We start from the raw sequence: 25,779 nt of genomic DNA, 5'->3' as shown, positions 1-25,779 counted from the left end.
AAGGTAAGATGCCCACTATATATATTTCTAGTCATTATTATATGGGAGAGCTTAGCTAGTGCATTTAAGCAAGGAAATGAAACAAAAGGCATACAGATAGAAAGGAAGAAGTGCAGTTTGTTTTATTCAACTTGAGTATCTTTCTAAAATTTTTCTGAATCTTCAAAACAGCTATTAGAACTTGCAGCTGAAATTAGCAAAGGACAGAGTCTAAGGTCAATATATAAAACTCAATTATATTTCTACATACTATTAAAAAACAGTGGCAAAATAAATTTTTAAAATAACATCAAAATATAAAATGCTTAAGGATAAATGTTATAAAATATGTCTATAGTCTATAATATATAGACCTATAAACTAAAAACTACAAAACATTGCTAATAAAAATTGAAAATAACATAAGATTTACTTATCTATTTAAGATATATTATGCTTATGGTTTGGAAAACTTAACATTGTTATGGTGTCTTGTCTCCCCAAATTGCTCAAAATTTAAGAAACCCAAATCCAAGTCCCAGCAGGCTTTTGATGGGGGGCAGGGGTAGAAATTAGTAAATGGATTCTAATGGTTATACGTGAATGCAAAAGCACTACAATAGTGAAGACGACAACATTAGAAGACTCTTGAAAATCTGATTTCGAGGTTTATTACAGAGTCATGCAAATTTAAAAGGGCATAGTGGTGGAAGAATAGAAATGCAGATTAAGAGAACGAAAGAGCTGAGAAAAAGAAACCTGACATACATGGTTAAGTGGTTTTCAGCAAAGACGCCAAAGTAATTCATTGGAGAAAGCATAGTCTTTTCAACAAATAGTGCAGAAAAAAATAGCTATCCATTTGAAAAGGAAAAAAGATAACTATTTCTTAGATAAGAAAGGATAAACACAAACCATAGAGGGAAAAATTGATAAACAGGACATGATAAAAAATTTAAATACCTGACTTTTGAACAACTTTTTAAAGAAAATGAAACTGCAAGTCACAGACTGGGAGAAAATATTTGAAATATGTGTATCTGACAAAGGACTTGAATTCAGAAGATGTAAAAACTTCTATAACTCAGTAATAAGAAGACAGCAACACAATAAAAGAAACAGGCGAGAAATGAGAACAGACATTTCACAAAGAATAGATACATGCAAAGCAAAAAAGTACACGAAAAGATATTTTGTTTATTCATCAGGAGAGTGTAAATTAAATTCTGAGATAACACTACATACTCATTAGAAAATATAAAAAGACTGAGATAGCAAGTGTTCATGTGGATGGGAAGCAACTGGAACTCTCAAACATAGCTTCTGAAAACATAAAATGATACAACCGTTTTGCAAAACAGTTTGGCAATTTCTTATAAACATACACTTACTATCTGACGTAGGAATTCCACTCCTATGTACTCAAAAAGAGAGTTAAAAGCATATGTTCCCAATGACCCATTGGTGAATAATTATAGCAGTGTTATTTGTAATATTCCAAAACTGGATGGGGATCAAATGCCCACTAAAAACTGTATAAATAAACTAATTGTGGCATAACCATATAATGGAATACTACTTGGTTAAAAAAAAGAATAAAATATGGCTACATGTAACAAAATTGATAAAGAAACCAGACACAAAAGAGTGTAAAACAAGCAAAACTAATCATAGTTATAGAGAGCAAATTAATGGTTGCTTGGGACTGAGAGTATGAGGTGGTGTATGTGTACTACAAAGGAAATATTCTATATTTTGCTAATGGTGATACAGATGTTTAAATTTGTCAAAACATCAAACTGTGTACTTAGAATGGACACATTTAATGCATATCAATTATACTTTGATTTAATATATATCAGTGTACGTAATATATTTGTCAGTATATTATAATTTTTTAAAGTTAATATGTTTTTTCTGGTTTTCTCTTTCTTAAAAATAATTTTGTATTTTTAAATAGATTACAAATTTGCAGAAAAGCAAAAAATAACTTTCTTCTGAACCACTTGAAATTAAGTCCTTTTTTTCTTTTTTCTTTTTTTTTTTTTTTGAGACAAGGTCTCACTCTGTCACCCAGGCTGAAGTGCAGCAGCACAATCAGGGCTCACTGCAGCCTTGACCTCTCTGGGCTCAGATGATCCTCGCACCTCAGCCTCCCAAGTAGCTGGGGCCACAGGGGCATGCCACTACACCCAGCTACTTTTTGTGTTTTTTGTAGAGATGGGGTTTTGCCATGTTTCCCAGGCTGGTCTTGAATTCTTGGGCTCAAACAACCCACCTGCCTCAGCCTCCCAAAATGCTGGGATTACAGGTATGAGCCACCACTCCTGGTTGAAATTAAGTTCTTAATCTTATGTTTCATCACCTCTGAATAACTTAGTATTTCCTACAAACAAAAAGCTTCTCCTGCATGATCAAGTTATAATCATCAAAATCAGAATGTTAACATTGATACATTAACTTTGATAGCACTGATATATTAACATTAATAACTTTCATCTTTAGACCTCAGTAACTTTCTGCAAACTGTCCCAATAACAGTCTTTTAAAGAAAATGATTGTATTTAGTATCATGCTTTGCGTTTAGTTGTCATGTCTCTTTCCTCTCCTTCAGAAAGGAACAGTTCTGCAGGCTTTTTCTGAGATTCATGACTTTGATGCTTTTCAAAATTATAGGCCAGTAATTTTGTAGAAAGTCTATCAATTTGCATTTGTCTGATATTTCCTCATGATTAAATTTACCTTTTGGAGTAATATCGCAGAGTGATGCTCTGTTCTTATTGCATTCTATCTGATGGCAGTTTCATGAAATGATTGATGCCTTACAAAAAGTTTATGGGGACAATTCCCTGAAGAAATCAGCAATTTACTAATGGATAACTTATTTTAGGAAGGGATGAGATGATGTCAGAGATGAGGCCTGCAGTGGCAGACCATCAACATCAATTTGCAAGGAAAAAAATTCATCTCGTATGTGCCCAAATTGAGGCAGACCGACAGTCAACAATAGAAACAAATAGTCAACACTGTAGACATCTCTATTGGTTCAGCTTACACAATTCTGACTGAAAATTAGTAAAGTTGGCAAGCTTTCCACTCAAGGGGTGCCCAAACTGTTGTGCCCAGATCAGCTCCAGACAAGAGCAGAGCACTTTCAGTGGAAATTCTAAACAAGTGGGATCAAGATCCTGATGTATTTCTTCAAACTGTAACAGGAGATGAAACATGGCTTCACCAGTACAATCTTGAAGACAAAGCAAAATCAAAGCAATGGCTACCAAGAGGTGGCAGTGGTCCAGTCACCACAAAAACAGACTGATCAGGAGCAGAGGTCATGGCAAGTGTCTTAGCATGCTCAAGGCATTTTGCTTGTTGACTTTCTGAAAGGCTAAAGAATGATAATATCTGCTTATTATGAGAATGTTTTGAGAAGGTTAGCCAAAACTTTACCAGAAAAATGCCTGGGAAGCTTCATCGGAGAGTCCTTCTCTGCCACAACAATGATCTTGCTCATTCCCCTCATCAAACAAGGGCAATTTTGTGAGAGTTTTGATGAGAATCTACCTTACAGTCCTTATTTGGTTCCTTCTGACTTCTTTTTGTTTCCTAATTTTAACAAAATCTTTAAAGTGCACTCATTTTTCTTCAGTTAATAATGTAAAAAAAACTGCATGGACATGGTTAAATTCCCAGGACCTTCAGGTTTTTAGGGATGGACTAAATGGCTGGTATCATTCCTTACAAAAGTTTCTTGAATTTTATAGACTTATGTTGAGAAATAAAGTTTATAATTTTTATTATTTATGTATTTATGTATGTATTTATTTATTTGAGACAGGGTTTTACTCTGTTACCCAGGCTGGAGTGCAGTGGCACAATCAAGGCTTACCACAGCTTTGATCCCCCAAGCTCAAAAATCCTCCCACCTCAGCCTCCCAAGTAGTTACGACTACAGATGCATGCCACCACTCCTGGCTAATATTTTGATTTCTTTTTTTTTTTTTTTTGAGACAGAGTCTCACTATGTTGCTCAGGCTAGTCTCGAACTCTTGGCCTCAAGTGATCCTCCCACTTTGGCCTCCCAAGTGTTGGGATTACAGATGTGAGTCACCGCACCCAACCACCTTTGTCCCCCCCCTTTTTTTTTGGAGATGGAGTCTTGCTCTGTTGCCAGGCTACAGTGCAGTGGCGCGATCTCGGCTTACTGCAACCTCCACCTCCCAGGTTCAAGGGATTCCCCTGCCTCAGCCTCCTGAGTAGCTGGGACTACAGGCGAACACCACTACGCCCAGCTAATTTTTTTTGTATTTTAGTAGAGACTGGGTTTCACCATGTTGGCTAGGATGGTCTCGATCTCCTGACCTCGTGATCTGCCCGCCTCGGCCTCTCAAAGTGGGGATTACAGGCGTGAGCCACTGCGCCCAGCCACCTTTGTCCCTTTTAAGTCAAACTGATGGTGTTTTCACTAATGGTTCTTTCAAAAATGCCATGTGTTTTCCTGTTAGGATTTGATCTCTGCCTAAAGCTATTTCTTCTTCTTCAACTTTTTTTTCTTTTTTTTTGAGAAGGAGTTTCACTCTTGTTGCCCAGGCTGGAGTGCAATGTCGCGATCTCAGCTCATTGCAACTTCTGCCACCCGGGTTCAAGTGATTCTCCTGTCTCAGCCTCCCGAGTAGCTGGGATTAAAGGCATGTGCCACCACGCCCGGCTAATTTTGTACTTTTAGTAGAGACGGGTTTTTTCCATGTTGGTCAGGCTGGTCTCGAACTCCCAACCTCAGGTGATCCCCCTACCTCGGCCTCCCAAAGTGCTGGGATTACAGGCATGAGCCACCGCACCTGGCCTCCTAAAGTTATTTCTTAATTTTATCATTCCTTGTCCTGGAGAGGCTGAGGACAAAATTTTAGCACCCTGTCTAGAAATCTCCTTAGCTAGATCATCCATTGCATTAGGTAAAAATTTCTATTTTTCATGTGATGGCAGCTGACCATTTTGCTTTACTTTCTTTCTTTTTTTTTTTTTTTTTGAGATGGAGTCTCGCTCTGTCACCCAGGCTGGAGTGCAGTGGCACGATCTCTGCTCACTGCAAGCTCCGCCTCCCGGGTTCACGCCATTCTCCTGCCTCAGCCTCTCCGAGTAGCTGGGACTACAGGCGCCCGCCACCACGCCCGGCTAATTTTTTGTATTTTTAGTAGAGACAGGGTTTCACCGTGGTCTCGATCTCCTGACCTCGTGATCCGCCCGCCTCGGCCTCCCAAAGTGCTGGGATTACAAGCGTGAGCCACCGCGCCCGGCCCTCACTTTCCTTTAGTACTTCCGGGTACTTTCTGCAAACAGCAAAGCCAAGATTAGATTCTAACATACTTGGAACTTCCATTCTCAATGTAGGCCAGGTCAGAACACAAGAGCACAAATACTGATAATGGTGTCATTCATTGATTAACATACTCTCTAAGGCTATAATTTACTGTAAATTGCCATTTTGAAATATTCTTTAATCTATACACTTCAGATTCTCAATGTATATTTTTCTAGATTTGGATTACACTACCTGAATTGCTTGTCTAGTTTTTCACCCACAAAATCTTGTCTGTTACTTTACATTATTTTCTATGTATGTATTTTTTACTTTCTCCCATTCTTTTATTTTTTCTTTTCCTTTAGTTGTTTCTTCTTTCAATTTCATTTTGGTAAAATACTCATTTTCATCTCCTTCTAAGACCTTTCTTCATGTTCCCTGAAAGAAATAAAGAAATTAAGCTGTTTTCAGAAGGAAGTTCTGTGGGCGGATTGTTTACCTGCAACTCCAACACAAACTCCCCCATGGGAAGGATGCATTCAGTGACAACTACCCAAGCACAGTGAGACCACCTGCCACATTTTAGAATTCCTGAGCACTAAGTCATCAGAGGGTGGCGGTTAGGTGGTGAGGACACCTTGGCTCAGGTGACAGATTCAGGAGTGGGGCTAGAGAGAGGGGTGGGGTTTGGCAAGAGGGGCGGAGCCTGAGTGGAACCAAGCTTGGCAAGAGGACTGGAGCCATTAGGGGTGACTGCAAAGGCCAGGCTCTTGCCAAGCTGGTCACAATCTGTACTGAGCTATGACACCCTGAGCTGCTTGGCCCTTGAGTGAAAAAAACTGCTAGAAACTCAGAAGGCTCAGAGTGTTCTCTCTGCTCCCCTCTCAGAAGACAGAAAAACTGAGGCCCCCAAATGGAAGGGTTTTAGGTGGTCCTGGTGTCCTCCTCGAGCCATGGTTTCAGAGCAGCCCCTTAAAACTGGTGTGACAAAGGCAAGGGGCACAAAAAGGTGTGGTTCATAAAGCAGGGTTTAGAGGAACCTCAAATCAGAAATGATAAGCAATGCTCAGCCCTTAATGGACTTCTAGGAGCACCCTCCATGCATAGAGATCTTGGAGTACATATTGTGTAGTATTTGGCTGACTTGACTGATCACAGAGTGGGAATATCTCGACTGAAAGAGGGGAAATACATCCTTGATGAAGAAGTGGATTCACTAAGAAGGAGAATCTAAGGGGACAAATTCCTGTATAAAATCAGAGTGGTGGTTATCCAAAGGGGATAGATTTGCTTTCCAGAGGAGAATGAGTCCCTTGTGGTGGGGCACTTGGGGGAACAGGCACTTCCAGGTTTGTCTCTGGAAGTCCCAAGAGCTCCCAATGGCCTCTATTTTATCTTTCAGTGGAAGGCTGAGGAACCTGCTGAAGGTGAAGGAGTGAGAATCTTTTTGTAATTTGAGACTATTTGGTTTAGATGGATTGCATTTTGAATCTATCATACAGAGGGTCAAAATCTCATACTATCCAAATCAACATCAGAAGTTAGTGAGAGATTCAGCATTCTGAAAGGTGAAGTTCATATATAGCTGTCTCAACTCTGGCTCAACTCAGTAGAGCAGGGCTGGAGTGGCAAGGTGGCACAGAAGTGTGGCAGAGGTACATTACATGAGTTAGAGTTGAGATGTGGCCAAAATGTATCAGAATTCCCTAGAGCAGCAGTCCCCAACTTTTTGGCACCAGGGACCAGTTTCGTGGAAGACAATTTCTCCACAGACCGGGGAGGCAGGAGGGGATGGCTTAGGGATGATTCAAGTTTGTTACATCTGTTGTACACTTTGTTTCTATTATTATTACATTATAATATCTAATGAAATAATTATACAACACACCATAATGTAGAATCAGTGGGAGCCCTGAGCTTGTTTTCCTGCAACTAGACAGTCCCATCTGGGGGTGATGGGGGACAGTGACAGATCTTCAGGCATTCCATTCTCATAAGGAGCTCACAACCTAGTTCACAATAGGCTTCATGCTCCTATGGGAATCTAATGCCACCGCTGATCTGACATGTGGTGAAGCTCAGGTGGTAATGTGGGTGATGGGGAGTGGCTGTAAATACAGATGAAGCTTCGCTTGCTTGCCCGCCACTCAAGTCCTGCTGTGCAGCCTGGTTTGTAACAAGCCACAGATGATACCATGGAAACAAAAGAAGCCCTGATTTGTAGGATTTCACACTTTCCCTTGGTTAATTATACCCACTATGGAAAATTTAAAGTTCCCAATATGATGTAACTGAAAGAGTGGAATTAGAGAGATGCACAGTAGTACAGCATTACAGAGCACTTCCACCACAGACGCAACAGACGAAATAACATCAAGAGCACAAATAATAGTAAAATGTAGTATAATAATTAGAAAGGGTGAGCTTTTAGTATTACCTTTGGGATTTTTAAAAACATCTATTTTGAAATATAATTCACATACCATAAAATTCACCCATTAAAGTAAAATAATTCAGTGATTTTAGTATATTCATAGAGTTTGTAACCATCACTACAATCAGTTTTAGAACATTTTAATCATCTCAAGCAGCAACATTATATAAATTTGCAGTCACTCCCCATTTACCCCCAAGTGCCCTCCTCCTTGGCTCTTGGCAACCACTCATCACTGCCTACTGCACAGAGTTACCCTTTGTGGACATTTCACAAAGCCTATTGTGACTTGCTTCTTAGCATATTGTTTCCAAGGTTCATCCATGTAATGGCTTGTATCTAGCCTTACCAATTTTGTTGTATTGGCATCCTTGTTGAAAATTATAAATGTTTTTTCATGTGTATTTTGGCTGCATAAATGTCTTCTTTTGAGAAGTGTCTGTTCATATCCTTCGCCCACTTTTTGATGGGGCTGTTTGTTTTTTTCTTGTAGATTTGTTTGAGTTCATTGTAGATTCTGGATATTAGCCCTTTGTCAGATGAGTAGATTGCAAAAATTTTCTCCCATTCTGTAGGTTGCCTGTTCACTCTGATGGTAGTTTCTTTTGCTGTGCAGAAGCTCTTTAGTTTAATTAGATCCCATTTGTCAATTTTGGCTTTTGTCGCCATTGCTTTTGGTGTTTTAGATATGAAGTCCTTGTCCATGCCTATGTCCTGAATGGTATTGCCTAGGTTTTCTTCTAGGGTTTTTATGGTTTTAGGTCTAACATTTAAGTCTTTAATCCATCTTGAATTAATTTTTGTATAAGGTGTAAGGAAGGGATCCAGTTTCAGCTTTCTACATATGGCTAGCTCATCATCACTGGCCATCAGAGAAATGCAAATCAAAACCACAATGAGATACCATCTCACACCAGTTAGAATGGCGATCATTAAAAAGTCAGGAAACAATAGGTGCTGGAGAGGATGTGGAGAAATAGGAACACTTTTACACTGTTGGTGGGACTATAAACTAGTTCAACCATTGTGGAAGTCAATGTGGCGATTCCTCAGGGATCTTGAACTAGAAATACCATTTGACCCAGCCATCCCATTACTGAGTATATACCCAAAGGATTATAAATCATGCTGCTATAAAGACACATGCACACATATGTTTATTGCGGCACTATTCACAATAGCAAAGACTAGGAACCAAGCCAAATGTCCAACAATGATAGACTGGATTAAGAAAATGTGGCACATATACACCATGGAATACTATGCAGCCATAAAAAATGATGAGTTCATGTCCTTTGTAGGGACATGGATGAAGCTGGAAATCATCATTCTCAGCAAACTATTGCAAGGACAAAAAACTAAACACTGCATGTTCTCACTCATAGGTGGGAATTGAACAATGAGAACACATGGACACAGGAAGGGGAACATCACACACCGGGGCCTGTTGTGGGGTGGGGGGAGCGGGGAGGGATAGCATTAGGAGATATACCTAATGTTAAATGACAAGTTGATGGGTGCAGCACACCAACATGGCATATGTATACATATGTAACTAACCTGCACGTTGTGCACATGTACCCTAAAACTTAAAGTATAATTTAAAAAAAAGAAAATCATAAATGTAAAGATTATTTCTGGACTCTCGAGGCTATTCTGCTGATCCATATGTCTATACTTACGCCAGTCCCACGTAGTTTTGATTACTACATTACTTCATTCCTTCTTTTTCCTAAGTAATATTCCATTGTATGGATATACCACATTTAAATGATCCAAACATGAGTTGCTGGACATTTGAGTTATTTCACTTTTTGGCTGTCATGAATCATGCCATGAACATTAATGTAAACATTGTTATGTAAACATATATTTTCATTTCTCTTAGGTGTACATCCTGTGAAGTGGAATTGTTGAGTCATATGCTAACTCTATGTTTAACCTTTTGAGGAACTGCCAAAGTGTTTTCCAAAGTGACTGCACCACTTTCCAATCTACCAGCAATAGATGAGGGTTCCAATTTCTCCGCATCCTCAGCAACATTTGTCAGTTTTTAAGATTATAGCCATCCTAGTGGGAATGAAATGGTATCTCATTGTGATTTTTATTTGCATGTTCCTGAAGACTAATGATGTTGAGCAACTTTTCATATGCTTACCAACCACGTTTATCTTTTCTTTAGAGAAATGTCTATTCAAATCTTTTGCCTTAAAAAAATTGAGTTGTTTATTGTTCACTTCTAAGAACTCTTTATTTTTACTGGATACAAGTTCCATATATATATATAGCAGGTATAAGGAAAATATTTTTAATATCTACATAAAAATATATATATACACACCTAGTTTGTAAATATTTTCTCTTATGTTGTGCATTTTCTTTTTTCTTTATTGATGTTGTCCTTTGAAGCACAAAAGTTTTAAATTTTGCTGAATTCCAGTTTTTCTATGTATTCTTTTGTCACTTGTGTATTTGGTGGCATATCTAAAAAACCACTATCTGATCCAAGTCAGAAAAACTTATATGTTTTCTTCTACAAGTTTTACAATTTTATTTCTTACATTTGGGTTGATGGTCCCTTTTGAGTTTTGTATATGGTGTGAGGTAGGGGTCCAACTTGATTATTTTGCATATAGATATCTAGTTGTCCCAGCATATTTGTTGAAAAGACTACTCTTTCCCCATTGAATTATCTTGGTAAGTTGTCAAAAATCATAAATATATGGGTTTATTTCAGGTCTCAATTTCTACTGATCTGTATATATACACTTATGCCAGTAACACATGGTCTTACTGCATCTGTGTAATAAGCTTTGAAATCAGGAATTTTGTCTTGCAACTTTTTCTGGTCAAGGTCATTTTGGCTAGTGTGGGTCTCTTGCATGTCACATGAATTTTAGGATTCACTTGTGAATTTCTGCAAAAAAAGCAGGCTGGAATTTTGATAAGGATTGAGTTGAATATGTAGATCAATATGGGGAGTACTGCCATCTAAACAATAGTAAATCTTCTTGTAATACATGAACATGGTATATCACCTTTGTCTCAACATATATGTTTTAAAATCATATCTTCATACAAGTTACCTTTTAATCATGGCTGTACTTAACAACTGGCATATAAAATTCTTGAAAATTTACAAATTAACTCTCAGCAACAAGCCAGCTCCAGCACACCACTGCCTCTTACTGTTTTTGTATTTTCAGTATACTTGGCCAGAGAGAAAAAGGCTAGCTGAACCAGGATGGAGTCTTTAGGTGGGATTCACAGCAGAAACTCAGCCTCCATAAGGGCTGAGAGTAGGAACCATGGCCATAGGTCATCAAGGTCACGTGGCTGATGTGGATAGAAGAGGTGGGCTGGGCAGCAGCAGCACTAAGAATCACAACTTTAGCTAAGGAGGGAAGTTAGGATGACAAGTGGCAAAGCTGGCAGCCACTAAGAATGAATATCCTTCAGGGTTTGGCATCTTGTGTAGCAAGAACTACTGGTCTGGAAAGGACCTAGTTTCTGGATGGACAGGGAATTACCTGCAGGTGTTCTGACAACAAAATGATGCCCATCCAGGAATAGCCTTGGCATTTTCTAAATCATGGCAGAGGCAGGAAAATAAAGGATTTAATATCCTTTATTTAATATATTTAATATCTACCTTGCATTTTCAAGGTCACTGAAAACTGCAAATGGGCAAAATCAATATCTTCCTATCAAGATTGAGGTGAGGGTTAAGCTGGGCTTGGTGGCACGTGCCTGTACTACTCAGCTCCCTGGAAGGCTTGAGCCCAGGAGTTTAAGGCTGCAGTGAGCTGTGGTGGTGCCAACTGCACTCCTCCAGCTTGGGTGACAGAGTGAGACGCCGTCTCTAAGAAAACAAACATCACCAACACCACCACCAAAAAGCCCCAAAAACTGTTCTGAGGATTAAATAAAGGGGGTCAAGAAGAGGAAATTATTAAGTAACAGTTTCCTTTCATTTTGGATATGCCATTTTCAGTCACTGCCAACTGCCATCATTCATTTAAATCATTTATGAAAATGAATTAGCTTCTTTCAGCAACTTAAAGTCTACCCTCACCCTCACTGTTCATCTCAGACCTGCATCTCTAACACCACACTTCCTATCACACTCTCAGACCCCTGGGGAGGAACAGATGCACCATCTTTCTACTCTGACCTTCTGTTCTTTGTCTTTTATTTCCTTAGGGATCCAAACTATTGAGGTGCCTTCTGTTCTTTGTCTTTTATTTCCTTAGGGATCCAAACTATTGAGGTGGCCTACACTTCTGATTCACTGGTAGATTCTTTTTCCCCACTTGTATTGATTCCAACTACAAGTCCTGGAGCCTGATTCTGATTTCTGGGCTGGAAGCTGATCCCCAAGTATGAATATAAAATCTGATCAAAATAGATCCCTTTTTGTTCCTCATGAAACCTATCTATAAATACCAACTTTAATCCCACACTTTGCAGAAGCCTCTAGTCTAATGCTTCCTAGCTTCAGGTCCTACAGTCCTTGCATCTAAAGAGGAAGGTCTCTTTGTTGACTTAATTGTGCCATGTGCGAGGTGAAGCATAATAAAATCCCTTACGATTGCTCCTTGTCCTTCATAAAATTGAGTATTGCTCTTTTTTCTTCCCAAAGCTACCATTACAGAAAATGTAGTACTTTATTATCCACTGCATTAATCAATAATGATTTAATGCACGAACTAGTTGTTGCAGGTGAGTAGGAGCTATATGGGCCAGTGGTGTTGGGGTAAGAAGAATTTACCAAGACAGTTGTAGGTAAAGAAAAGCAGACTTATTAGAGAAAGTATAGAAATATGTTGCAAGAGTGCAACAGGCAGATTAGTAAGAGAGAAGCTGAATGCAAGGAGACAAAGGCTTGCTAGGGATTTTATAGGGTGGTGCTGGTGCTGTGTGCTGATAACAACAAGGTTGCATCTAGCTAACTTGCATTTTTCTATCAGCCGAGGGTCTGGTGATAGCTGGGCACAGGAAAATTGTGAGTTATTTGTGCAGGAGGGCTATGCTGTCCTGGACCAGGAAGAAAGGCAGATCTATAGCTTATTTGCTTTCTCTTTTTGCTTTCCCTTGGTCCTGCCAGCCTGACTCCTTTTCTCTAATTGAGACTTCACATTTCCCCTGTCCCAACCCCCTGAGACAGCAACAATGACAAATCTTTGGCATGTGAGTGAGGGTCTTTCAACTGCTTCCTGCTGACCAGAGGTGTAGAGTTGGCCTTACCTAGTATTGTTGTTAGTTAGGAGGTTACGTGGGCCTAAATCTCTAAGTTGGGAGTTAAATTGGGCAGGGTGGCTATGGGACCACGGGGGAACAGCATTTGCAGCCTAAAATTTTGTCCTGCTGCATCCAAAGGAGAGTTATGGAGTTCTCTTAGTGGCTGATACCCTTGCTACAGTAACATTTTGGTTTGAAATTGTTTTATCCTAGAAGACACAAAATGAGATATTGCATTAACAATACATGGTGCAAATAAACAAACTAACATGAGCATTATGATAGGTGAGAGAAGTGGGGCAACCCATGGTCCAAACCCAGCTAAAGAAGCTTTGAAATAGTTGTGTCAAAAAGTTATTTTGAAGAACTACTTTTTGAAGGCCCTCTAAAATCTTGATGTTCCTTTTGATCTTTTCAAAACTTTCTTCTACCTGACCTGAGGTATTGATGGAAAAGCAACAAGTTTCATTTAATAGTATACAGGTGCCCCCTGCCTCAGTAGTAAGCACATTCAAAGTGGGTTGATTCTGCAAGAAAACCCCTGCCAATGAATTTAGGGCCCGTTGTTGGGCCTTGATGCTATGACTGTAGCTTCCCAAGACTGCTGTACTAGAATGGTGAGATAGTGAATACAGTACTTAAGCATGGGTATACGTGCCAACCAAAAGATTGCATGGGCTACTGAATTTCCTAGACCATTCCTCTCTATGGTGGGATTGTCAGTGGTGAGCACACCAAATTATAGGATGTTGATTAAGTTACATTTCTGTTTCCTTTCTCTTGATGGCCTTTGGAGGGCCCAACTTACGAAGGATCCTAAATTTGGAACTTGGCCAGAGGATATGAAGTCTGAATAGTTATATATTTGAACCCCAGGTATTGCTGCAACTATAGTGCAAGTACCTCTCCATTTAATAGGCAAGTTTAGAAACATTTTGAATTTGCATAAAAAGAAGAACCCAGTTCCTTTTAATAAAACTCCTGAGGAGGAACCTCGTAACCAGGCATAGATGTGGTTAGTTTCGGTTCCAGTATAATTTGCATAGAGGGATCCCATGGCCCCAAGGATCAAATGTGGATGGGTGGTGACCCAAAAAGTAGTCATCCATACATAAGGGGGTGTGATATGGTTTCACTCTGTGTTCCCACCCAAATCTCATGGTGAATTGTAATCCCCAGTGTTGGAGGAGGGGCCTGGTGGGAGATGATTGAATCATGGAGGTGACTTCTCCCTTGCTGTTCATGTGATACTCAGTGAGTTCTCACGAACTCTAGTTGTTTAAAAGGGTGTGGCACTTCCCCCTTCTCTCTCTTACTCCTACCAGGCATATAAGACGTGCCTGATTCCCCTTTGCATTCCACCTTCTGCCATGATTGTAAGTTTCCCAAGGCATCCCCAGCCATGCGTCCTGTACAGCCTGCGGAACTGTGAGTCAATTAAACCTCTTCTTTGTAGATTACCCAGTCTCAGGTAGTTATTTATAGTAATGCAAGAATGGACTAGTACAGGGGATAAAAGTTTGGCTTGTTGTGTTACGTGAATGTGGGGCCTGACAGATAAGGTTTTTAAATATCAATGAGATAAGAGAAAATCAAGAAAAAGCTGTAGACATATTAGTGAGGTTGAGAAGTTGTCCAGTCTTGACCCCTATTCCCATATATTCCATCCCAGTTGCTGAACTGTTTATAGGCATAAAGGAATCATTATAAATTTTGCTGGCATTATCTTTTTCTTTCCCCATCATAGGGAAAAACTGCGGGGGATGTACATTGAACTCATCAGAGTCTAATTATATGGCTCCCGTTCCCAGTTTGTTTGATTGTAATTGAGGGTAGAATTGCAATGGGCTTGTGTTAAAACGCCTAGAAAACGGCCAGATCCCTCAGATTTTCTGATGCAGAGGTGAACTTTACAGGCCATCTCTGGTGCCTTCCCAATCTGCTCTGTCACAGTGGATGACTGCCACGAGGGATCAATTGGCCTAGGTTCCCCTACTAAACCTGTGTTTTTGGTGTGCGTGTAAATGGTGTAGTTGAATCCAGAGTATCTGGCTTGTTAATAATTTCTTCTATAGATAGCGGGACTGCTAGGAGTATAATGTCATCCTCAAGTGCCTGTCTGTGTGGGCATATCCAGCAGTTAGTGCTGTGCGTTATGTCAGCAACCTGACATTACTGGGAGGAGTAAGTGCCTGGCTCCATCCATGGAGGCAACAGTTAGCCGTGATAGAATAAAAACAGAGCCACATTTAAAGAAAATGACAATATATAGTAAACTCAGGGAGATAGGAGAGAAGAAGGCTAACACCTAGTACCTCAGCACATTGATGCTGTGGTATGGGAGTGAATGACATTACTAGGATAAATATAAAAAAATTTCATCTAGATGGTAGTCTTGGAGGTTCCCCTGAAAATATCAATCGTATACTACTCTCTTATAAAAGCATCAGTATTAAGAGGGTGAAGTTGCTCGAGAGAGACAGGTAAATAATTACTGAGAGCTTGTAGTATTAGCTTGGTGCAAAAGTCACTGTAGCTTTTGCCATTAATTTTAATAGAATTGAATAAAAATAATCAGCTTTAAGAATAAGGTCTAAAAGAGGTATTGGACTTATTTTTATTAACTTTAAGAGAGGTTACAAAATTCTAGGTTGTTTGGTTTAACAAAACCTCTTTTACCTTTTTTTTAACTTTAAATGAATTTTTAATGTTTACATTCTAGTTTGACCATAAATAATGAGTCTTATCTCAGTACCAGCCGCTTAGTAACAGCAGATTTAAAGCAGGGAGAGAAAAAGAGAGGAAGATAGAGAGCTTTAAAAGATTCTGTTTAAGTCTATGGCATAGGTTAACCATTTGAGCTCTGAATTTTTCTTGTAATTTGCCTATCAGTTTAAAATGTACACAAAAATGAGCCATAATATGTAATCAGCTGTAGTTTCAAAGGGAACAACAAAATTAGAAGATAGGATGTTCGAAACCATTTTTTTTCTTTTTCTTTCTTTTTTTTTTTTTTTAAATACAGAGATGGGGTTTCACTATGTTGCCCAGGCTGGTCTCAAACTCCTGGGCTCAAGCGATCCACCTACCTTGGCCTCCCAAAGTACTAGGATTAAACGGATGAGCCACCATGCCCGGCCTGTTTTTCCCTTATAAGCCTGAGCCCCTGGATTGAACAGAAAAAGAGAAAAAGAAAAGAAAGGAATGCAGAGGAAAAGATTAAGCTTTATAGGAGGGCTTGTGAGCCTTTCAGCCACTGCAAGGTGCAGGGCCAGCACCCCTGCCATCCTTGTTTATCTCGTGTCACAGAGAACCTTAGCACCCCAGACCTACACAGTGTGGAACAAATTCCTTCCACCCCTGCAAGTCACTAGTTAAGGTGAGCTGTTTACAGGGGAGTAGAGAGCCCCTTCAGCTTAAGGCCATCAGGTGTTGGCATTTTGTCCTAGGGGCCCTTTGGCTCTCACGACAGTCCTGTTTCTAGTGGCCAAGCTTGTGGAAGAGGGGGCAAGCCATGCAGGGCTTTTTCCATTTCTTTTATTGGGGCAGTTTGCTTTTCAGTGGTCTGGCCTTCTGTACCGATGGCAGTAACCTGGAAGAGTGTTCTTAGGGAAACCTGGAAGGGGCTGGTGCTTGTAAAGCAGCCAACAGTTGAGTCTGTGTTTTGCCTCTGCATTTGTTTTTTTCTTTCTAACCCTGTTCTACTCTTGGTTATAAAAGACTGAGGAGGCTAATTAGAGGATTTTCTGCATAGGAGCCATGCTGTAGTACACAAGAAAAATAGACATTTCTTTTTGAGAGTCTCAGGGTTAAATTTCTCTTAATGTTTTAGGATGCAACCCAGAGGTGAATCTGAAGAAATAGATGGGTTTTGTCTCATGGTGGGACTGGAAAATGAGCCTCTCGTGAGCCTGTCGGGGCTAACTGAACTGCACTTCCACGTGGGGCATCCCGTCAATGAAAAGGGTTCCACTCAGTTCTGCTGAGGGACTCAGGTGCACTTTCTAAAGGGGTGTCTCACCTATTAGCAAAGACCACTCAGCTGCCTGGGGGCCTTACGCTGGGTGATCAGCCCACCTACGGGGGAAAAAAGGTAAAGGAAGAGGTCTGTCTGGTGCCGGCCCAGGAGAGGGGGGTGGGTAAAGGAAGACTCACTGTTCTGAGGCTGTTTGAGACCACTTGATTTAGCAATGCCCAGAACAGGATGACTCCACAGGAGAATCCAGAGTGAGAAGGAGAGGGTCTGAGTCACCTAAAACATGTATGAATTTGCCCTTAAGGAGCTTCCACTGTCAGTCATGTCACAGGTAGGCATTAGGGACTTTTTACTAGGAAAGAAAGGAGAGAGTCTTTTTCCCTTCCAGGCAAGGCAGCCAGCCCTGTTCACCCTTTGGCTTCAGGCAACACTGGAGAGTGGCCCTGGCCAGTTATCATTAATTTCCAGAGGGATAGTAGAAGCCAGCTGCTGGGAGACTGAAAAGAGAAAATAAACTCAGGTCCCTCACTTGAAAGGGCAGTGGTGGTCAGACGCTTCCACACAGATGCCTTTCAGTCCCACCAGAGTGTAGCTCTAGCCAGAGACCTACCGTTGTCTCTTGTGCTTAGACACTCTCCACTGAGGATTGCAAGTTGGGAAGGAGGAAGAGAGAGGGGAGAGGGTTTCCCATAGAGTTCCCCATATGGGCCACCAAAATATCACGGATGATTAGTGACCATCTGGGGCCAGTGGCATGGGGTTAAGAATTTACCAAGACAGCTGTAGGTAAAGAAAAGCAGACGTGTTAGAGAAAGTATGAAAATATATTGTAAGGGTGCAACAGGCAGATTAGCAGAGGAGCTGAACAGCAAGGAAACAAAGGCTTGCTGGGGATTTTACAGGATGGTACTTCTGCTGTGTGCTGAAGAGGGCTTTGTGCAGTACTGACAATGCCAAGATTGCAGTGAGCTAACTTGAATTTTTCTATTAGTAGAGGGTCTGGTGATAGGTGGGCACGGGAAGATTGTGAGTTATTTGCGCAGGAGAGGCTATGTGTCCTGGACCATGAAGAAAGGCAGACTTACAGCTTATCTGATTTCTCTTTTTGCTGTCCTTTGGTCCTGCCAGCTTGACTCTATTTCCCTAATTAGGACTCCACACCAGTTGTTTTCACTTTAGAAGTTCCTTGAAAACAGGAAGCAGGCCCCTAAGAGGTGAAGGGTAAACCATTCAGGGCTCACTGTATTCACTGTTCTGCCTCCACAGAGCTCTGCACCCAGCAGGGGCTGGATCAATAACCCTAATTGCCTAAGTGTGGATGGAGGAGTCTGGCCTGTTGGAACTGGTCTGCACTAACAAATGAATCCAGGTCCTTAGGTCAGTAGTTCATGTGACTTGTCTGGACATCAACATTCTGCAGGAGAGGCATCTCCCTGGCCTCCTGCCACCATAGTCCTTTTATGCACCCAAACTTCCCGCCCAGCAGCTGGCTTGGTTGAGGTGATAACTTCAAAGCAGTAATAATATAGAAACCAAAGATGCTCACAGTCCAATCACCTTCCACAGAGGATGCTTCACAATGTAGAGGGAGGGTTCCAGATATCTTAACTGCATAGCCAATTCAAGCCTTGAAGAAAGGCAGACATAGCTTATCTGATTTCTCTTTTTGCTTTTCCTTGGTCCTGCCAGCTTGACTCCTTTTCCCTAATTAGGACTGCACACCAGTTGTTTTCACTTTAGATTAGAAGTTCCTTGAAAACAGGGAGCAAGCCACGGATGTGCTGCATCCCAACCAAGTGCCCTTCTGTGACATGCTCCCATCCTCATCTCAGGAGACACTCCAAGAGTTGTCTGGGACAGTGAGAGCCCTTCAAGACGCCAAATTATGGTTGTCCAAATAGGGAACTTATTTATAAGATTGGTCAAGCTGATGGTGGAGGATGAGAAAGTCTTTCCTTATCTTTCAAACAACTTGTACCCAGTCACCCTCTCACGTTAAATGGAACCATGACTGTTGAGCTAGGCTGAGCCTAGGGTCCCATGTGTATCTCCAAAGGCATTGTTAATATGAGGACAACATTGAGAGTGGGACCTTTCAGTTTTGCTGCACAATGCCAAACAGCTGGCTGGACACTTCTGATCCTTGAAGGACATAACCGTTTGGTTGTCATGGCAGCCCCACGCAGAGAAGGGTAATCCTCTGAGAGGGAAGGCCCACCGGAAATGGGCCCCATCACCATGGGAACCAAAGAGAGTAGAACCTACCATTTTGTCTCATGCAAGTAGCCCAGCCTGCACTGTCCCGGGAAGCCCCACAGCCCGGATGGCCCTCAGGGGAGCCCTGCGGCCATTCACTGTCGCGGGAAAAGCCAAGTTGGTGACAGGAGGAGCCAACAACCAAGCCGATCTCACTGCGGAAAAACTCGACCCTCCGCCTTCATGTCTAGGGCGGCAGGTGGTAGAGCTGGGCCATGCCCGGGGGCAGGCGGGACAAGGAGCGCCCCCAAGTGGCCATGCGATTTCCTCACGGAAGGCAGGGAGGGCGTCACAGGCCTTGGGGACCTTGACACAACCTGGAGCACCAGGCTGAGAAACCCACCACGCAGGCCAGCTGGAGGCTGCCGCACAGCCGGGAATCAGAAGCTGGAGCCACTGGTGCTCCCGAGGCCACCTGGAGCACCTGAGGAACCTTGTGACTACAGTAGTCCCCATAGTCCCCACTGTCTTGTGGGCCTTGAGGACAATCAGAGGAGGAGGAGGGATCCGGTCTACACCATCAGAGTCGTGCTACTCAAGGCTGCTCTTCAATTTTTCCTATTCTCTGCCAGGAGCCACCTATCACACCACAAAAGTTTTCAATCACCATGTGGCAATTTTTTTTTCCTGGCATTTTATCAAGTGTCTTCCTGCTTTTGTCTTTGTACTTTCAAGACAGTTTGTTATGTATAAGGTGCCATTTATCATCTTGCTTTGTGCTGTATAAAATATGTAATTCTGGCCAGGAGTGGTGGCTCACGCCTGTAATTTCAGCACTTTGGGAGGCCGAGGCAGGTGGATCACTTGAGGTTAGTAGTTCGTGACACGCCTGGCCAACATGGCGAAACCCCATCTCTACTAAAAATACAAAAATTAGCCTGGTGTGATGCCACATGCCTGTAATCCCAGCTACTCGAGAGGCTGAGATAGGACAGTCACTTGAACCCGGGAGGTGGAAGTTGCAGTGAGCCGAGATTGTGCCACTGCACTCCAGCCTGGGGCACAGAGTGAGACTCTGTCTCAAAGTAAATAAATAAATACATACATAAAATGTGTAATTCTTCCAGCATTGAAATTACATAGTCATATATAAACATATAATTTAAATTATGTCTGCACAAACATGCCCCGACATTTAAATTATATATATGCACACACACACACATATATCTGTAAATCACCAGATAAAAATATAAACGATTGCTTCGGCTTCAATAAAACTTTTTTTCTGCCTGCTAAATTAGAAAGGGTGGCAGGTGAGGTAATTTTATTTGAACTATGCCTGCAGCCATTTAAGTGTAGTTAGAACTCTGTCATAATAAGGCAACTGATTTTGATCTCCATCTCTTAAAAAGGAGGGAGCTCAGCCCACTAGAAGAAATGTTGAAAACAAGACTCTGCTTGATAGAATTTTGGCAACCTCTCCATTGAGAAGTGTCAACAATGATGCTGTTTATCAGATTCTAGAAAGTGAGCAACCAAAGAAACATGCCAGAAAGTCTTTCTGCCTTGTATAAATTTGTACAAACAAGCATTGCAGACCTGAAGTACTTTGCCCAATTGCTGTGGAGAGCAGCTACAAGTATGCTTAACATTAAGTGAATGTTTCAGTCATTGAGTGCAAACTGGCATCAAAAGATAATTTGGTAATTTAGCTAGTTCCTCTGTCTGGACATGGGGACGATGTATGATGCCTCCAGAGGAGAACCACGGAAACCCATCCACTTTATGGTGCAGACTGGTAAGTGGGAATGTAAGGAAGCCAGAAAATAGGTTTAAAAAAATTGACCATTCTGATGGGACTGAGTTGATAAAATATGGCAACCTGTATTTGTGATCTACATGTTGTATGTGTTTTCTTGTATTTTGTTGATTATTTTGTTTATGTTCTCTCTCCCTTAACACCTAGTGAAATTCTGTTTCACCTGAAAATGTCAGGTTGACCAACAGGAAATCCATGAGCCTCCTCACCTCTTCAAGCCTACCTCTGGCATCCTATAGATGTCCCAGACTTGTCTTTGCTACTACTTTCTGTGATGTTGACAAATCTTTTCCCTTCTTGTCTTCAACCCACTTCTCATTATCATTCTATCTTTTTCTTACCCTCCCAGCTACTTGGGAGGCTAAAGTGGGAGGATTGCTTGAGCCTGTGAAGTTGAGGCTGCAGTAAGTCAAGATCATGCAATGCTACTGTACTTCAGCCTGGGTGCAAGTCCTTGCCTAAAAAACAAACAAGCAAACAAACAAAAAACCCAATGTAGTTACTTTTACCAGAGTAGTTCTTTCTTTTTTTCTTTTCCTTAAAGAACTACTCTGGTAAAGGTAACTACATTGGTAAATACAAAAGCCAATATTATGTTTTTGCCTTGTAAATTTTCTTTTTGTTTCATATATAATTTAAAAGACAAATGCATAAAATTATTGTAAATATGTGTTAATGGGAGACAATGTATAAAGATGTAATTTGTGACAATAACAACACAGAAAGGAAGAGACAGCTGTATAGGAGCAGAGTTTTTGTATATTATTAAAGCTAGCCTGATACAAATTTTAATTACAGTATTGAAATTCCTTCATAATGATAATAATTATAATTATTTCTCAGCATCTGCACATTCTGTACCTGAGGATTTGACCAACCAAAGGTCAAAAATATTTGAAAAAAATCAATACAGATAATGTGACTAAAAATCATATGCTTTTGAAAGATAGTACAGCATAACCGCTATTTACATAACATTTACATTTTATTAGGCATTGTAAGTAATCTAGAGATGGTTTAAAGTATACAGGAAGATGTGTGTACATTATATGCAAATATTACACCATCTTATATATAGACTTGAGCGTCTGAGGATTTAGGGTCCAAGGGATGTCCTGGAACCAACCTTCCATAAATACAGAGAGATAACTATTGATTATTTTTTAAAAAATTAGGATGTTAATTGAAAGCACACGGCAGCTCCTAAGAAAATAACTTTTAAATATTCAGAAAAGAAAATTAGGAGGAAATCCAAACTTTATATTAGAAAAAAAATTAATTAAACAAGAAAGCAATATTGAAAGAATTGGGGGAAAAACAAAAAAATATATAAAACTAAGAGCAAAGTAGCAAAAGTAAATCTTTCCTTATCAGCAATCACTTTAAATATAAAGAACTGAAACTCACCAGTTAAAAGACAAAAACTGGCAGGATGGATTAAAAAGTAAAAGCATGTTGTCTGCCCACAAGAGACTAACTTTAGGTCCAAAGACACAAATAGGCTGAAAATAAACAGACAGAAAATGATATTCCACACAAATAGTTGCCAAAACAGAGCTGGTCTAACTATACTAATATCAGATAAAATAGACATGAAGTTAAAATTACAAAAGACAAGCAAAGTCACTATTCATTGATAAAGGGTCAATTTATCAAGAAGATATAACAATAATAAACATATATGCACTGCTATGATTTGGGCACGGTTTTTTGTTGTTGTTCCTGCCAAAGCTCATGTTGAAACTTGATTCCCAATGTGGTAGTGTTGGGAGGTGGGGCCTAGTGGGAAGTGTTTGGGTCATAAGGGAAGATCCCTCATGAATGGCTTGGTGCTGTTCTCAAGGTAGTCAGTGAGTTCTTCCTATTTTAAGACTGGATCTGGCTGGGCGCGGTGGCTCACGCCTGTAATCCCAGCACTCTGGGAGGCCAAGGTGGGCGGATCACGAGGTCAGGAGATTGAGACCATCCTGGCTAACACAGTGAAACCCCGTGTCTACTAAAAAATGCAAAAAATTAGCTGGGCGTAGTGGCGGGCGCCTGTAGTCTAAGCTACTCTGGAGGCTGAGGCAGGAGAATGGCGTGAACCTGGGAGGTGGAGCTTGCAGTGAGCTGAGATGGCGCCACTGCACTCCAGCCTGGGAGACAGAGCGAGACTCCCTCTCAAAAAAAAAAAAAAAAGACTGGATCTGGATTAGTTCTCACAGGAATTGATTAGTTTCTACAAGTGTGATTGTTACAAAGCCAGGTCACCCGTCCGGTTTCTCATTCTTCACAGGTCTGCTTCCCCTTCTCTGTCATGTTGTGACTCAGCACAGAAGCCCTTGCCAGAGCCAGGGTCATGCCATTGAGATCCTCAGCCTGCAGAACCATGAGTTAAATAAAACTCTTTTCTTTATAAATTACCCAGTCTCAGGTATTCTTTTATAGCAACACAAAAGGGACTAAGACATGCACCAAACAATCGAACTCCAAAATGTATGAAGCCAAAAAAATGACAGACTTGAAGGGAGAAATAGACAGTTCTGCAATGCAGTGGGTTGACATCCTGGGACTGCTGCTCCTGGTAGTAGGGGTTGACAGGACAAGTTCTCTGCCCACATGGTGCTCACGGACTAGCAGAGGAGGCAGTGACAACTGCTGTGAAATAGTAGTGAGTGTTAAGAAGAAAGATGGAGAGAGGCACATTAGGCAGAGTGAGGAAGTGAGAGAGACAAGGCAGGAGGGGTGTCGTGGAGCAGGTGAGAGAGGGGTATCCTAAGCAGGTGGCATTGGCAGAGAAGGCTGAGAATAGTCTACACATTCCATGTTTGTTTCTGAGTGGTGGGATAATGAATTTTTTGTTTAATTCTTTATATTTTTCTCTGTGTGTGTGTTTGTGTGTGTTTGAGACAGGGTCTCTCTCTGTCACTCAGGCTGGAGTGAAGCGGCACAATCTCTACTCACTGCAGCCTCCACCTCCTGGGTTCAAGTGATTCTCGTGCCTCAGCCTCCTGAGTAGCTGGGATTATAGGTGTGCACCACCACGCCTGGCTAATTTTTAAATTTTTTGTAAAGTCAGGGTCTCACTATGTTGCCCAGGATAACATTTTGAATTAAAAATATGTCCTACTTTGATTTTCAGAAAAAGGGAGTGCTTAAAAAGAGAGAGAAAGTTCAACTTCATAAACTTGAAGAGCACTGCTGACTTCCTACCTGTGGCCACGTAGTCCTAGCTGCGTTTTACTTTGCTGGTGGCTTCCAGAAGAATGGCGCTGCCCTGCCACCTTGTGGCCATGTGGCAAGTAAGCCTTCCAGCAGCATTACAATAAAGCCAAAATCTGTTTTCTCACGTTTGAGGAAGATGACAAATATTCAGCATTCTAAGTAAGCTATGATTTGGATGGAGCTTTACTGATACCACTCAGAGATAAGGTGTTCTGCTTTATGGTAATACCTCATCCTTTTGGCATCATCAAGAAACAGCCTCTCTACTCAAAGCTTAACTCTTAAGGACCTACACAAAGATTATGTGAACATTCTTATTCATTTCTCACAGAGTGTATGGAACACAAAAACCTTTCCTTTAGAGCTCATGATTTTTAAAAACAATATCTCCTCAATGCAATGATAAGTTCAATCCATCACCAGGAAGAGCCCAGGCTTAGCTCATAGGAAATACAAGTGAATCCAGGGATGGTGGAGCATTTTCTTTCTTTTTTTTCTTTTTCTTTTATTATTTATTTATATGTTTGTTTATTTGAGACAGGGTCTTTCTCTGTCAACCAGGCTGGAGTGCAGTGACACCATCATGGCTTACTGCAGCCTCATCCTCCTGGGCTCAAGCAATCCTCCCATCTCAGCCTCCTGAGTAGCTGGGACTACAGGTGCATGCCACCATGCCTGACTAATGTTTATATTTTTTGAAGAGATCTGGTTTCACCATGGTCCCCAGGCTGGTCTCAAACTCCTGAGCTCAAGCAATCTGCTGGTAGGGCTTTTTCTTATTGTTACCGTCTGTATTGATTTGTTCAGGTTGCCAAAACAAAGTACCACAAACTGAGTGGCTTCTTACACAACAGAAATTTATTGTCCACAGCGCTGGAGGTGAGAAGTTTGAAATCAAGGTATTGGCAGGGTTTGTTTCCTCTGAGGGGAAGATCTGCTCCAAGCCTCTCTCCTTGGCTTGTATGGCCATATTCTCCCTGTCTGTTCACATCATCATCCTCTGTGCACGTCTTCATATCCAAATTTCCTCTTTTTTATAAAGACAATTGTCATATTGGTTTAGGTCCCAGCGAATGACCTCATTTTAACTTGATTAACTCTGTAAAGACCCTATCTCCAAATAAGTCACATTTTGAGGTATTGGGGGTTAGGACTTTGAAATATAAATGGGGGGGTGAGCACAGTTCAACTCCTGACACCCCTCCTGGTGTTGCATTTCAGTAGAAGACCAGTGAGCCTCAGGTAGGAACCTGGAAAGCCCCACCGTTTTGTTTCCTCCCATCTTCCTTTCCTTTTCCCTCAATGGCTTTCAACTCTGATTCACATTAGAATTATCCAAGGAGTTTTTAAAATTTCTGATTCTGAACCCCACCCCTAGACCAACTAAATCAGAAGAAAACTTGCAGGGAAACTTAATCCAAGAAGGGATCAAGGAAGGCTTCCAATGGGAGGGGATTCGTTCACTACATTTTGAAAAATGAATGGATGATTGAGATGGAGAATAATGAGAGGTGTAGAAAGAAGAACATCATAACCAAAGACTTAGTGGTGTCAGACAACATGGGTGGGCTGGCAGGGCTTGTGTGTGTCCTGATGGCAGAGGGAGGGGTGGGGGTCACACACAGGGG

At 41.1% G+C, this 25,779-nt stretch overlaps 1 protein-coding gene and 1 long non-coding RNA gene across 7 annotated transcripts in view; one reads left to right on the top strand and one right to left on the bottom strand.

Moving 5' to 3' along the window:
* Positions 1–5,611: 5,611 nt before the first annotated feature.
* LOC131383440 (uncharacterized) overlaps positions 5,612–25,779 on the bottom strand; it is a 46,182-nt gene continuing 26,014 nt past the window's right edge. Inside the window, exon 3 of the long non-coding RNA XR_009213467.1 lies at positions 5,612–5,716. This is a non-coding gene — a long non-coding RNA (uncharacterized LOC131383440). The remainder of the gene's footprint in view (positions 5,717–25,779) is intronic.
* The window catches only part of SKA1 (spindle and kinetochore associated complex subunit 1), a 52,961-nt gene continuing 41,463 nt past the window's right edge, over positions 14,282–25,779 (top strand). For 2 of the 6 annotated variants that reach the window (XM_058438342.1, XM_058438341.1), the window contains exon 1: positions 14,282–14,381. The gene's annotated coding sequence lies outside the window, so the exon portion shown is untranslated. Of the gene's footprint in view, positions 14,382–16,785; positions 23,060–23,222; positions 23,823–25,779 lie in introns of those variants that run through there. The other 4 variants (XR_009213465.1, XR_004248080.3, XR_009213466.1 and 1 more) reach the window with 4 other exon arrangements.

The sequence above is a fragment of the Hylobates moloch genome, unplaced genomic scaffold (assembly GCF_009828535.3).
Source record: "Hylobates moloch isolate HMO894 unplaced genomic scaffold, HMol_V3 SCAFFOLD_5, whole genome shotgun sequence".
Classification (NCBI taxonomy): domain Eukaryota; kingdom Metazoa; phylum Chordata; class Mammalia; order Primates; family Hylobatidae; genus Hylobates; species Hylobates moloch.
Note: the sequence above shows the minus strand (reverse complement) of the source record. Positions and strands in the feature narration are given on the sequence as shown.